This window comes from Loxodonta africana, chromosome 2 (assembly GCF_030014295.1).
Source record: "Loxodonta africana isolate mLoxAfr1 chromosome 2, mLoxAfr1.hap2, whole genome shotgun sequence".
NCBI lineage: Eukaryota > Metazoa > Chordata > Mammalia > Proboscidea > Elephantidae > Loxodonta > Loxodonta africana.
In genome coordinates, this window is record NC_087343.1 from 49377758 (window position 1) to 49392400 (window position 14643).

Sequence of the window (14643 nt, forward strand, 5' to 3'; positions counted from 1 at the left end):
GCTAGTAAAGGAACGTAGAAATATACTGCAAGTTTTAGCAAATGGATTTATAGAGGACTGTCACTCTGAATTCATTGGGTGTTTTATTTCCCTCAAGGGAAAAAGTATTTCAAAATCACTACTTGAGAAGTTTGGGGTGAAATTAAAAAAAAAAAGTAATTATCTTCTGGATAGTCATTTCTTTCCAATACAGACTAATTTTTTGTCTTACATAAACTTTCTGAGAAATAGAGTAAGAGAAGCTAAAGTACTTAATTAAATAAAGGCACATCAGTGTCTCCAACACCCTGTATATCCCACAATCTACCCCTTACTGGAAATGCTCTTTTTTGTGTCTGATAAATAAAATGTCACCCTTTGATCTCAAACATGCATACAAATAATACTTTTGCAGTTCCCTACAGACAGGCCTGGAGCCCTGGTGGTACAGTGGTTAAGAGCTCAGCTGCTAACCAAAACATCAGCAGTTTGAATCCACCAGCAGCTCCTTGGAAATGCTATGGGCATTTCTACTCTGCCCTTGTTGTTAGGTGATTTGGAGGTGATTCCAACTCAACAATGCTATGTACAACAGAAGGAAACTCTGCCTGGTCCTGTGCCATCCTCACAATCATTGTTATGCTTGACCCCATTGTTGCAGCCACTGTGCCAATCCATTTCATTGAGGGTCTTCCTCTTTTTCACTAATCCTCTACTCTACCAAGCATGATATTCTTCTCCAGGGACTGATCGCTTCTGATAACACGTCCAAAGTACAGGAGACAAAGTCTTAACATCCTTGATTCCAAGTAGCATTCTGGCTTTACTATTCCAAGATTGATTTCTTCCTTCTTCTAGCAATATTCTTTCCCAATGCCAGCTCTGTCCTATAGGGTTGCTAAAAGTTAGAAGTGACTCAACAGCAAAGGGTTTTTATTCCATAGACAGGCCTGGTATTGTGGCTGCTAACTGAAAGGTTGGTGATTCAAGTCTACCTGGAGGTGCCTAGGAAGGAAACCCTGAGGATCTACTTCTAAAAAATCAGCACTGAAAACCCTATGGAGCGCAGTTCTACTCTGATACAAGTGAGGTTGCCATGAGTTGGAATTAACTTGCTGGCAACTGCCTTTGTTTTGTGGGATTTTTTTTAGAGGAGCAAAAGGGTCTTACCCTTAGGAATTCCCTGTTGGAGTGATTTTCGTTTTTTTTTTTTTTAGAGGTAGCACAGAGAATCATGGCAGGGAAAGGAGGGAGAGGGTGGAACAGGGTGGGAGTCGGGGAGGGCGCTAATGGAAACTAGTGAGGTGAGGTGAAGAGAGTAGAAAAAATACCTACAGGGAAGAAAGCACAAACTGTCAGACAATGCAGAGCTAACCCCTGGTGACTTTTATTGGCCCAGAGAAAAGGCAGGAGGAAAAGGATTATAGGAATATATGTAGTTACTATTTTTCAATCATTTGTATACATCAGGGTTCCCTGACAAACTCCCCCCCCCATAAAACCAAACCCATTGCCATCAAGTCGATTCCAACTCATAGTGACCCTATAGGAGAGAGCAGAACTGCCCCATAGAGTTTCCAAGGAGTGCCTGGTGGGTTTGAACTGCAGACCTTTTGGTTAGCAGCTGTAGCACTTAACCACTACCCACCAGGGTTCCCCCCAATCCCCCCACCTGCCATGATGTTCTAATACAGATCCCTTTACTATTGAGGGAAGCCCTTGTGGTATCGTGGTTAAGAGCTACAGCTGCTAACTGAAAAATTTGGCAGTTCAAATCTACCAGGCACTCCTTGGAAACCCTATGGGGCAGTTCTACTCTGTTCTATAGGGTCACAAGGGTTTTTGGGTGTTTTACTATTGAGAGGTAAAGCACCTTTGAAAGCCACAGTGATATCCCTCCTTCTGTATCCTCTTCTGAATTCGGCCTGAATTTCTGGCTGTTCCCTGTCGAAGTACTGTTACAACTCTTTTTGAATTACCTTCAGCAAAATTTTACTTGTGTGTATAATTTCCATATTCTGTTGGATCACCTTTCTTTAGATTGGGCACAAATTGGATCTCTTCCAGTAGGATTACCAGAGGAGTGAGCGCTTCCAGTGCTGCATCTGTTTGTTGAAACATCTCAACTGGCATTTTAACAATTCCTGGAGCCTTATTTTTCTCTAATGCTTTCAGCACGGCTTGGACTTCTTCAGTACCATCGGTTCCTAATTATATGCTACTTCCTTAAATGGTTGAACGCCTTCCATCTTTTTATGTTCCCTGTGTCATTCAATTTTTTGGCCACATAATCCTTCAATATTGCAACTCGAGGCTTGAACTTTTTCTTCGGTTCTTTCAGCTTGAGAAATGTTGAGCATGTTCTTCCCTTTCATTTTCTAACTCCAGGTCTTTGCACATTTCATTATAATACTTTACCTTGTCTTCTTGAGCCAGAGCCACCTTTTGAATCCTGTTCATCTCTTTTACTTTATTTCTTCCATTCATTTTAGCTACTCTAAGTCCAAGAGTAAATTTTAGAGTCTCTTCTGATGTTCATTTTGGTCTTTTCTTTATTTTTTGTCTTTTTGACGATCTTTGCTTTCTTCATGTATGATGTACTTGATGTCATCCTAAAACAGGTCTGGTTTTCATTAGTGTTCAATGTGTCAAGTCTATTCCTGAGACGGTCTCTAAATTCAGGGGTGACATACTCAAGGTCATACTTTGGCTTTTGTGGTCTTGTTTTTTCTTCAGCTTCAACTTGAATTTACATAGGATCAATTGATGGTCTGTTCTGAATTCGGCCTCTGGCCTTGTTCTGACTAATGATATTAAGCTTTTCCATCATCTCCTTCCACGTATATAGTCGACTATATCCACAAAGATTAGAACCTGGGAAACCCTAGGGTGCAATCCTACTCTGTCACTTGGGGTCACTATGAGTCGGAATTGATTCGATAGCAATGAGTTTGGTTTGGTTTTAATTTAATGGACCTGGGAAGGAGAGCAATTTGGGGGACCCTGGATTGTACAAGACTGATTATTGTCCAGAATCATGCTGCTAGTGCTGGAGCAGAGACTGAAACCTAGGTCCTCAACCAGAGGAATGCATGAGGGATATCTGAAAGATTATTTGGGATGTGGGTGAGAGGCAGGCCAAAGATAGTTGCCCAATTCTTTATTTTTACTTTCTCTATTTTGTCTTTTTCTGGTGAATTCCTAAGTTAAAACAACTTCAAAATGTGTGTGTAGATGTGTCGTAATAAAGTACCAGTCTCCAGAATTCTACTATTTGAATTGAAAAGTAGTTACATCACTTCGTAGATCAGTGTCCCTCAGAAAGTCATCTAACGTCTCTAGGCCTTATTTTATCATCTCTGAAGTGAAGCCAAACGAACTCTCATTTTACCAGGTAGCTTTCATGAATACTTTCAATAATAAAAGTTAATGTTGAGACAGTATCTGGCAGAAAATAATTTTCTTTATTATCATCATTATTATAATCATTATTATTGACATTGTCATGGATAGAAACAACTTAATGAGAACAAATGCAAAATGGTGCTTTTTTTCATGTATTTTTCTGTATGTGGATTATTTTTTCCTTTGTATATCATAGCTATGTCCAAAAAGCTCTATAATACATACTTTTTCATCTGTGTCAAACATTTTGTTGACAAAAGCATCAGTGGATCCAATAGAGATTTCTTTGATTAGTTGTCTTTAGTGTAATAAATTCTGATTACTCCCCACATTTAGCAAACATATTTTCATATTCTACCATGTGCCAGGTGCTGCTATGGGGGCCACTCACAGAGAGGTAAGAACTGGCTGCCGCTTTCATGGGCCTTACATTTTAGTGTCAGAGTAAGGACACAGTCAAGAGACTGTTGAGAATGCGTCATCCCTTCAGTAGCTGATTTGAACACCTGAAAGAACAGTTCTGAATGTGATGTCTCCCTTTAAAGCCCCTATTTGCTTTGTTTTGCCATTGTTCATTTTTCTTTTGTTTGAGCTGAAGAGAAAAATACAGCAGTAAAAAATAATGAGAAGTGAAACTGAAAAAAAGAACAACAGGATAGACACTAGAGAAGAGAGAAGATTAGAAGTTCTAGTTAATTGGAAGGCTTGTGGTAGCAACATTGGACCCTCACTGGTAAGTTGAGGATATTCAAGTAGAAGAGCTCTGCCTCAGTGGCTAGAAGGGTGGGGCCAACTGAGAATAGTCTGAGCCCAGTGACAGCTGAAGTCCACTGTAGATATGAGGGGCAGCTCAGCTGGGTTGTAAGTGCTCCAGAAAGGAGTCACTGTAGTGAGAACCAGCAATGCGTGAGCCTGCAGGTGATCAGCATCAATCACCAAAAAGGTTTAACAGCAAAATGATAATAATAGCAGGCATGAACCGAAGAGGCATCTGGCAGGGCTCTCTTGCTCGGGTGTAAATGTTAAAAGAATTCCCCTTTGGGTTATCTAAGCCACTGATGCTCCAAGAGAATCCTGAATGGTAAACCCAGAACATTCATACTAGATATTTGCTAAATCTGACATTGAGTGCTCAATAAATTTAAAAATATATTTTGTATATATATTGATTTTACACACACACACGTTATAAACATACTCTTCCATACTCTAAATTGATTTTATTGTGATAAATATGTGTAACAAGACATTTGCCATTTCAACATTCTTCATATGTACAGTTCAGTGACAACAATTATGTTCTTCATGTTGTCCCACCATCGCTCTTATCTATTCCCAAATGTTTCCATCAACCTTAAGAAAAGAACAGTGTTTTTTTCCGCACTGTGTGCCTTACCACCCGAAGCAGCTGATTCTGAAGAGAAGTGGAGAGAACTTTCCCAGGTCCAGGACTGTGTCCTCCCCAAGGAACCACAATGGGCCCTGAGTAAGTCTTTGGGAGTCTGAAAATGATGAGGAGGTTAGGGAGTTAGCAAGGGTGGGCAGTAGCAGGGTGGTTCCTGTTCCTGGCTGCAGGTCTTACCCTCTAAATTAAACGGAAATGCAAATGGCAGGAGATCTTTCAGATAATCTTTCCTTTTATTCTGTTCATGGTTTTCTCTGAGCTCACCGTTTAAAGTAGAGATAATTCAACCACCACTTACTGACACCCACAGTATACCTGGTCTCTCGCCAGCCCCTGTGTGCTTTCTTTCCTGCCCTCAGTAGAGCCCCCCCCCTTTATTTCCCACCAGGAGATGACCATTTGATAGAAAACCTTATATTTTTATCAGCTGCAGGACCCTTTGGAGTCCAGTGAGTTTCCACCCACCAACCCAGCTTATCCTGCTCTCTCCCCTCACCCCTTGCCCTAGGATTCTCCTTCTACAGCCAATCCTGCATCAATCAGGCAGGTAAGAATCAAAGAAAAAAAAAAAACTTCAATAGTTTTGATAAAATTTCATTGGAAACAGTGCTTTAAGCTCCAAATAATTTGAAAGAAATCCAACAAAGAAGATTTAAACCTAAACTTTTTTTCAAGAAAAAGGAGCAGCATGTAGAGGAAACCACACTGGGACTGAGGTCTTGGCACATGGTGTTTTCTGAAGCCCTGTACTTTGCTGTCAGTTTGCTGTACTGTGATGGTGTACATGTTGCTATGATGTTAGAAGCTATGCCACTGGTATTTCAAATATTAACAGAGTCACCCATGATATGACAGGTTTCAGTGGAACATCCAGAATAAAACACACTAGGAAGAAGAGCCTGGCGATCTACGTTTGTAAACCAGCACATGAAAACCTTATGAATCACAACAGAATATTATTCAATTTAGTGCTGGAAGATGAGTCCCCTAGGTTGGAAGGCACTCAAAATATACAGTGGGTGCAAGAAGGGACTCGAGCATACCAGTGATCGAGAAGATGGTACAGGACTGGGCAACGATTAGTTCTGGTGTACATGGGGTTGCCTTCTCCAAGGCAATTAACAACGATAACAGTGCTTTGCTAAACAGTGGGTGTCCCTGCCTTCTGGGTCCACCAGTAAAGGACTGGGAGCAGAAGGTGTGCAGCAGGGTGGGCTTCGAGGGCATATGACCTGGCACAGGGCCCCATCTGTATCAGAGGGGTGCCACACTTGATTTAATGATCTGTTGTCCCCTGTTTGAAATTCTTCATAATTTTACCTTTGAACTTGTGTTTTGTAAGTGAATATTAACAGGACAATGGAGCATGAACTTGAGTAGTAGAGATACCACAATATACCTGTCTGCTGTTCCTTGCTGCCGCATTCATATATGTTGCTGAGGCCCCAGGACCACAGACTTTTGGGGGACATAGGATGCGTAGGAGTTCAGCAAGGCTCAAAGGAAGCACAAGCTAAGCCTGTTATGTCTAGGCTGAGTAAGCAGGATGCTAAGGAAACCAAACAACCCAGCATCCGTACCGTATCCTTTCTTACTCCTGTTACTTCGTTTTAATAGCCAATCACTTACACTGAAAACAATGACATAGCTGGAAGGGGAAGACAGGACAAACCATAGTTCCTTCTCCTTTCAGCTCTTCTTTACTTATCATTAAGCAGAAAGTAGACAGTGCTACAGAATGTGTGCATATTAAGGAGTGAAAAATTGAGTTTATTTTCTGGAGCATTTCCAACATTTTAGTGAAATACACACATGTACGAACTACAGAATATGAATTGTGTAATTTTGGTGATTCTGCATACAAGTTAAATGCTGTGATATTTGCATTTAAAACAGGAATTGCACAATGTAAAGAAAACAGTAAAATTCACAACCATCCATATCTGTGGCCTGTGGCTTTTCTCGATGTCTCCAGGTCCCATTAGCCATGGTTTGCCTTTGGTTATGTCAGGCCTCTTTTTCTGGATGTGGGCTCAGGGCCCAACAAGTCAGGGGAGGAGTTGGCTCCTCTACTAGTCAGGTTCCTCTTGGTGCCTGGAACAGTGGCAGTGCAGTAGCCCTCGGAGGGCGGGGGGGTTGCCTTATGTTTCAATAGTGCTCCAGCTATCCATGGCATGGTCCCCCCATGAAGTCTTCAAGCAGTGCCCAAATCTTGGTCCCGCTCCTGCTTGAGCTTAGCAATGGCAGATGCTGCTTTGTCCGCGGGTTGCATAACTCCGGACCTGTTCCACACAGAACACCTCTAGTAGGCTAGTGCTTCCTCCCCCAGATTAGGGAGGAAACAAGCTTTATTGATGCTGAGAGAAAAGAAACAATAGTAGATACCTTCTAAAGTAGCCCAGAATGATCACCACTTACAGGCAGGGGAAGAAGGGAGAGGGTGAGGTGGGGTGATGGGAGAGGGGTGAGTATACTGGCAACTACAGAGGTGAGATGAAGGAAGTAGAGGAAAAAGCTACTGCAATTTTCAGAGAGCCCAGAGCTCTGTTCCCATGAATTTCCAGGGCCAGTAGAAATCAGAGGAGGAGAGGGACTGTACAAATAGATGTAGTTGGCATTTCTTGACCATTATTATTGAAACGGACAGTGTGAAAAAGAGGATGTATAGAGTGTATAAGCCTAACAACCTGGGCATTATGGTCTTCATCATCGTGTCAGTCCTTATTTGTACAAAACTCATCACCAGATTCATAAATATTTTTGACAATTGGTCTCACTGGTCAGCAGAAGTCTATCATGCTTAAGTTGTTTTAGAAAAGCACCTCCGGGGAGGCTGGAGGCCCAGGGTAGAAATATGGGGAATCCTGACCGAATTAAGCTTAATTCAAAAAAAAAAAAAAAAAGGCTTCCAGGTAGACCATATAATTAACCATCATCAGGCTCAAAAGGGAAGAATCTGCACATTAATAGCTACTAAACATTTAAAAAGTGCACTCAGCATGGGGGGAGGCTCATCAATCCCTGCTGAATCCCCCCCCTGAGGTACATCCTAGAAAACTAAAAAAGGTACAGCTATAAACTCATGACTAAAAAAAAAAATAGTGTTTTTATGTAATAATGTTTGGCCTCAATATCAACTAAGAAACCAAAAACATTGGCCACAAGATGGTTCTTTGGTTTTTAGTATGATTTTTCAGCTTGATTTATTTTGTAAAAGAGAAAAAAAAAAAATGGGACCAAGCTTTTATATCTCTTTACCAAACTTTATACCCCTCTAACCAGGTTCTTTTCCAGGGTAAGCCAAAACCAAAGGTGCTTCCCGATTCTTCTGAAGACCCCCCTTTTAAAAGGATAGGCTCTGGCCACCGCTTCGGCTCCTCCTCCCCAGAACAGGGGACGTGCCTTAGAAGCCGAGGTGTCCAACCGTGAAAAAACAACAAAATCTCCTACTAGGATGGCTGAGCCGGATTCTAGCCTGGCCAGCCCACCGGGCGGGGGTGGGGGGCGGGGAGGTGGGGGGAGGTGGAGCGCTGACAGGGAAAGACGAGCAGACGTGTGGGTCCGACTTCATCAGGTATGTTCTCCCCCTCTCGTGCTGGTCAGGGGACCGTTTTCGGTGAGGGTGCCCTAGGAGTCCAGGCAGGGCAATATCCTGTGAGAAAAGTTTCAGCCGGAGTGGACGCTGAGGAGCGACCACAGAGACAACTGCTAGTTGCCTTAATTAAGTCTTCAATAATACAGACCAAGGGGCCAAACAAAAGGAGAAACAGAAAATGAAACAAAGGGCGACCTTGCTGGCCGCTGCCTTAACTCCTACAGGTCCAGGAAAGAGGCGGGGAGTCAAAAAAAAAAAAAGACAGACCCAGGATACAGAGCGAGCCCAACACTAAGACGGAACCAATGTGCTTACTGTAAAAAGCGTAGAAGCTGGAAACGAGAATGCCCTGAGGTTAAAAAAAAAAAAAACATAACAGGGCCCACCACCCTCTAAGCTTACCAAGAGGTGCCCTCACACGGGGACAATTCAAAATGACGGGGGGCCCAGGGCTAAGGCCCTCACTATCTCCCACCGTGAGCCTCGAGTAACCCTAAAGGTGAGAGGGCGTCCTGTTGACTTTATTTTGGATAGAACAACTGTCTGGGTTTTGAACACAGCAGAATCTCCTCTCAGTCCTTGCACTGCTCCAGTGATGAGAGTCTCCAAAAAGTTGTCCGCCTACTCCTTCCTCCAACCAGTAAATTGTAAAATTAAAAAAAAAAAAAAAGCTATATCATGAGTTCCTTTATATGTCAAAATACCCGACCCCCCTTTAGAGAGAAATCTTCTGTCAAAACTTGGGGCCCAAATCACTTCCAAATCGTCTCAAATACTGGTCCAAATTCCACCTAAAACCACATGTACATTGCAGGCGGCCCTGTTACAAGAAGAAATAGTGACATTACTTTCCACATTGAGCAAAAAGTGTGGATTCACAGGTTTGGGCATCAGAAAGACCCCAGGTGAGCAAAGTCAACTGCACCAGTTAAAATTATTCTGAAACCCAGGGCACCCATTATAAACCAGAAACAATATCCCCTCCGTAAAAAAACCTTAGAAAAAATTGCACCATTGGTACAATATATAGAAATTAAGGCTTTTGAAATTCCGCCGGTCTCCATATAACACCCCATCCTGCCAGTGTTAAAACCAGGGACAAAAAAATATCAGTTTGTTCAAGACCTAAGAAAGATCAATCAAATGGTAAAAATTATTCATCCGGTGGTGCCAAACCCATATATCCTCTTGGTTACCACACCTAGCTAATGTGCTTGGTTTTGGGTGTTGGATTTAAAAGATGCCTTCTTTTACATTCCTCTGCGCTCCGAGTCTCAGCCTCTATTTGTCTTCACATGGACTGACATTAAAACGTGGACTAACATCTTACATGACAGGTTCTGGTCCAGAGATTAAAAAATCCCCCCACCATTTTTGAAAAAATACTAGCCAAAGCCAAAGAGGCCATAAAAGATGGTAAAATTGATGGCAACAAAGTTACCTTAGACTGGGCCAAGCCTAAGGGTATAAAGGTGGCTTCGGGGTCAAGGTAGAGACAGGGAAAGGTTTAGAGGCCGAAATAGCCACGGCAGAGGAGGCTGAAGTGGATTCAGCAGCAGAGGCTGGAGAGGCTTTAGAGGGTGAAGAAACTTCCTGAGAGAAATGATGAGAAAGATAAAAAAAGACAGCTCTAAAAAAAAAGGCCAGAGAGAATACACTCACAAAAAAAAAAAAAATACAAATTTGCTATAAAAGCCAAGAGCATGGCTGATAATGAAGAAAAATAAATAAAGATTAAAAAAAATTTTAAAGATAATAAAGATTTTAAAAAATAAATAAAAATGACAATAAAAATAAAATTTAAAAGACAGTCAAAGAAATACCTAGGAAACAAAAAATGTCCAAACAGAAAGCCACCCCTGAAGCCAAGAAATAAAAAGTGGAAGCTGTAGAACCAATTTCAGCTTTCAACCTCTGTTCAAAAACCTGAACTGCAACAAATCTGCTCCTGAATTAAAAACTGGTATCAGTGACCTTTTTGCTAAAAATGATCTTACTGTTGTAGATGTCAAAATTAATATGTCTAAAAAGTTCAGCTATGTGGATTTTGAATCTGCTGGGGACCTGAAAAAAGTCTTGGAACTCACTGGCTTAAAAGTTTTTGACAATGAAATTAGAGAGACCAAAGAAAAAAGATGGTAAGAAAGCTCAAGATGCTAGAACACTTTTGGCCCAAAATTTGTCTTACAAAGTCACTTAGGATAGGTAGAGGCTTTCCCTTGTTGAACTAAACAAACTGGAAAAACAACCAAAGTATTGCTTAAAGAAATTATTCCTCTGTTAACCTTGCCAGTCTCAATGCAAAATGACAATAGAAGAGCCTTCATGGCACAAATAACCCAAGAAGTCAGTAAGGCCCTAGATATAAGTTAGAAACTACATTCTGTTCAGAGTGCACAGTCAACAGAAAAGACTGAAAAGATGAATCACACCCTAAATAAGACCTTGGTAAAACTGTGTCAGAAAATGAGCTCCACTTAGATACAAGTTTTGCCCATTGCCCTGCTTAAAATCTGGGTCGCCCCTCAAAGCCGGCTCAAGTTAAGCTCTTATGAACTGATATATGGGAGAACATTCCTGAAAAGGTCGACTTTCCCCACCTCTGTAATGACTGAGGTGTAGAAAAGGGACTAGGTCTGTTCTCTGGGGAGACAATGTTAATCAGTATGCTTCTTCTCCTTTGTCCTTTCCCTCTGATATACCCCTCCACAGGTTTCAGCTGGGAGATCAGTTTCTGTTAAAGGTTTGAAAAAAACCACACTCAGAAGACCAACTGGCTCCTAAGGAGAAAGACGTTTTGAAGCTGTCTTGACCACCCACTTATCTCTGAAACTAACAAGAAAAGCCACCCAGGTACACCACATGAGAGTAAAGGCAGCCCCACCAGAAAAAAAAAGAACAGAATAGAAAAAAACTGAAGAGTCATCATACACTTGTACTCCTGTCCAAGACCTAAAATATAAGTTCATTAAAACGCTAAAGTAACGATCTTAACTTTCATTCTTCTTTTATTCCGGAGAAGCTATCACTCTGCCTCCGGGAAAATGGATCAAGCTCCTACAAGTCTTCAATCCAGAGAAACTTTAACCTAACCCACCCATGTGTAATTTCCCCTCTGAACCTGGTTGGCCCTGTCAAATAGATTCAAAAATTTTCAGAGAGAAGACAAATAGTAGTTTGAGAGGCTAAGAATAAGTCTCCCCGAGTAGGCCCGATGGCTGACACAGAAAAACCAAGACGTTTTGATTTCCATTTGTGTTTCTTGTTTTATAAAAATAATGGTAAAAGACTACAAGCACCCTCAAGGCTAGAAAAATTTTGCCCTGGTAAGCCAAGGTGCCCCTTCATCAGATTATGAAAATGCACATAATTTAATTCACCAGGAGGCAGTTGACTTCTACTCTAATTTACCCTCGTTTATCACCCTTAGTGGGTACTGGAAGTTCTCACCCCAGTCGGCAGCCCCTGATCAACAAGAAGTAGTCAAAGAGGCAGGGCCAAGATGACAGAGCAGTCAGACGCTTCCTGGGAACCTCTTACAACAAAGACCCGAAAATAAAAGTAAAACAGTTACATTTATGACAAGCTAGAAGCCCTGAACATCAAAGGCAAAGTTAGAAAATGGGCCGAGCAGCAGGGGGAGGGACAAATGGTTCAGAAGCGGAGAAAAGTAGCCAGGATCCCTCAGGCACCATTCCCTGGAGCAGCTGCAATGGGCTGCTGGTAGTGTTTGGCCGCAGTTTCCTCAGGGAGAAACAGCCAGCCGCACAGCCTACTCACAACTCCAGAACCAGAGAAGAATGGCGCTCTTGGCAAAAGCTAAGTACTTGCATATATTTTAGAACGCTACCAGCCCTGAAGCCTGCTTCAGTGGCTGTCGGTTTCCCTGGGCCTGAGATTGGTCCATTTGCATGCCCTGAGCCATTGTCCCGGCCTTGGAGAAGGAATAAATTCACAACTGGGGAAAAGATAATCTGCCAGCCCCACTAACCTGGGGAGCTCAGGACAGAAGCAGCTCCTGTCCAGGCATAAACGGTCCGTGGACTTTGAATATCTTTCCCCTCTGCATGGACATGTGTGGGCCTATATCAGAAGAATAGGCTCTTGTTGGCAGACTGTAACTGTTCCAGCTGTGCACTGGAGAGGTGAGTGTTTGATGTTTGACACCACTTTGCTTATTAAACAGGGTCCTCACCTACCCACATCAGGGCCCTAAGGCCTGGTGTCTCCATTCGGGGCACCCGCCCATCTGCGACAGGGATCCAAGAATAACTGGTACCTCAGAGTCCTTATAACCAAAAGCACTGGGTGCCCAAGGTCCGTCTACAGAACTCACCCACCTGTGCACTGTAGGGAACAGGGACATGCTTTCATCACAGACACTTGGGGGACAGCTGTCAGCCCCCTGCCTTGTTCAGAATGTGACCCCTTCTGCTGCAACCAGATACGGTATCTACACCAATCCCCCCTGCCTCTCTAAGACTGTAGGACAGAGGCTGTACCACACACTTGATGACCAACTACCTGGACACCTGAGCTGAAGCCATACAAGAAGAGTGAATGGACTCCTAGGCTCATATACCTGGTAACAGCTCTAGCCATCTGGTGACAGGGCATTAGAGCTTCAAAGGTGAAAATAATCAAGCTAGCTAGCTTACTCAACCTATCTGGACATATCAAAGCAAAACAAAGCAAGAAACTAGGATATAGTAAGCACTCATAAAATAAACTAATACAGTAACTTATAGATGGCATGGAGACAAGAGTCAATATCAAATCACATAAAGAAGCAGACCATGATCACTTCAACAACCTCTCAAAATAAAGAATCCAGGGATCTTCTGGATGAAGGCACCTTCCTGGAATTACCAGATGCAGAATAAAAAAGATTTATACACAGACCTCTTCAAGACATCAGGAAGGAGGTCAGGCAATACACAGAACAAGCGAAGGAACACACAGATAAAGCAGATGAAGAAATTAACAAGGTTATTCAAGAACATAATGAAAAATTTAACAACCTGCAAGAATCCATAGAGAGACAACAATCAGAAATTCAGAAGATTAACAATAAAATTACAGAATTAACAACTCAACAGAAAGTCAGAGGAGCAGAATGGAGCAAGTGGAAGGCCGAATCGGTGAGATTGAAGATAAAGCACTTGGCACCAATATATTTGAAGACAAATAGGATAAAAGAATTAAAAAAAATGAAGAAACCTTAAGAATCATGTGGGACTCTATCAAGAGAAATAACCTATGAGTGATTGGAGTACCAGAACAGAGAGGAATAACAAAATACAGAGAGAATTGTTGAAGATTTGTTGGCAGAAAACTTGCCTGATATTGTGAAAGGTGAAACGATATCTATCCAAGATGCTCATCGAACTCCACATAAGGTAGATTTTAAAAGAAAGTCACCAAGACATATTATAATCAAACTTGCCAAAACCAAAGATAAACAGAGAATTTTAAGAGCAGGTAGGGATAAATGAGAAGTCATCTACAAAGGAGAGTCAATAAGAATAAGCTCGGAGTACTCAGCAGAAACCATGCAGGCAAGAAGGCAATGGGATGACTTATATAAAGCATTAAAGGAAAAAAACTGCCAACCAAGAATCATACATTCAGGAAAAACGTCGCTTAATTATGAAGGTGAAATTAGGACATATCCAGATGAACAGAAGTTTAGGGAATTCATAAAAACCAAACCAAAACTACAAGAAATACTAAAGGGAGATCTTTGGTTAGAAAATCAATAATATCAGCTATCAATCCAGACTAGAACACGGAACAGGGCAATCAGATGTCAACCCAGACAGGGAAATCACAAAAATAAATCAAGATAAAAAAATGTTCAAAACAGGGAAACAGTGATGTAATTATGTAAAAAAGACAACATTAAAACACTAAAGAGGAACTAAGAAATGCAGTCATAGATCTTTCATATGGACAGGAAGACAAGGCAATATAAAGACATAAAAGTTAGGTTTAAACTTAGAAAAATAGGGGTAAATATTAAGGTAACCACAAAGGAGACTAAGAATCCTACTCAACAAAATAAAATACAAGAAAAAAATAGAGACTCAGCAGAAACAAAATCAGCAAAAACAAATAACAGGAAAAGACAACACATAAAGATAAACTACTCAGCACAAAAAGTTAAGTGGCAAAAAGAAACTGTCAACAACACACACAAAAAAGATATCAAAATGACAGCACTAAACTCATACCTGTCCATAATTATGATGAATGTAAA

General features: G+C 41.5%; 1 long non-coding RNA gene across 2 annotated transcripts; it reads left to right on the forward strand.

Annotated features, from left to right (window-relative positions):
- The first annotated feature begins 1238 nt into the window (after positions 1 to 1238).
- On the forward strand, positions 1239 to 13510 carry LOC135228122 (uncharacterized). Of its 2 annotated transcripts, XR_010318452.1 has the most exons (4): positions 1239 to 4117; positions 4744 to 4870; positions 5217 to 5336; positions 11097 to 13510. It is a non-coding gene; the product is annotated as an uncharacterized LOC135228122 (long non-coding RNA). The 2 variants fall into 2 exon arrangements; XR_010318451.1 differs by having other exon boundaries at positions 1239 to 4870.
- The last annotated feature ends 1133 nt before the right edge of the window (positions 13511 to 14643 follow it).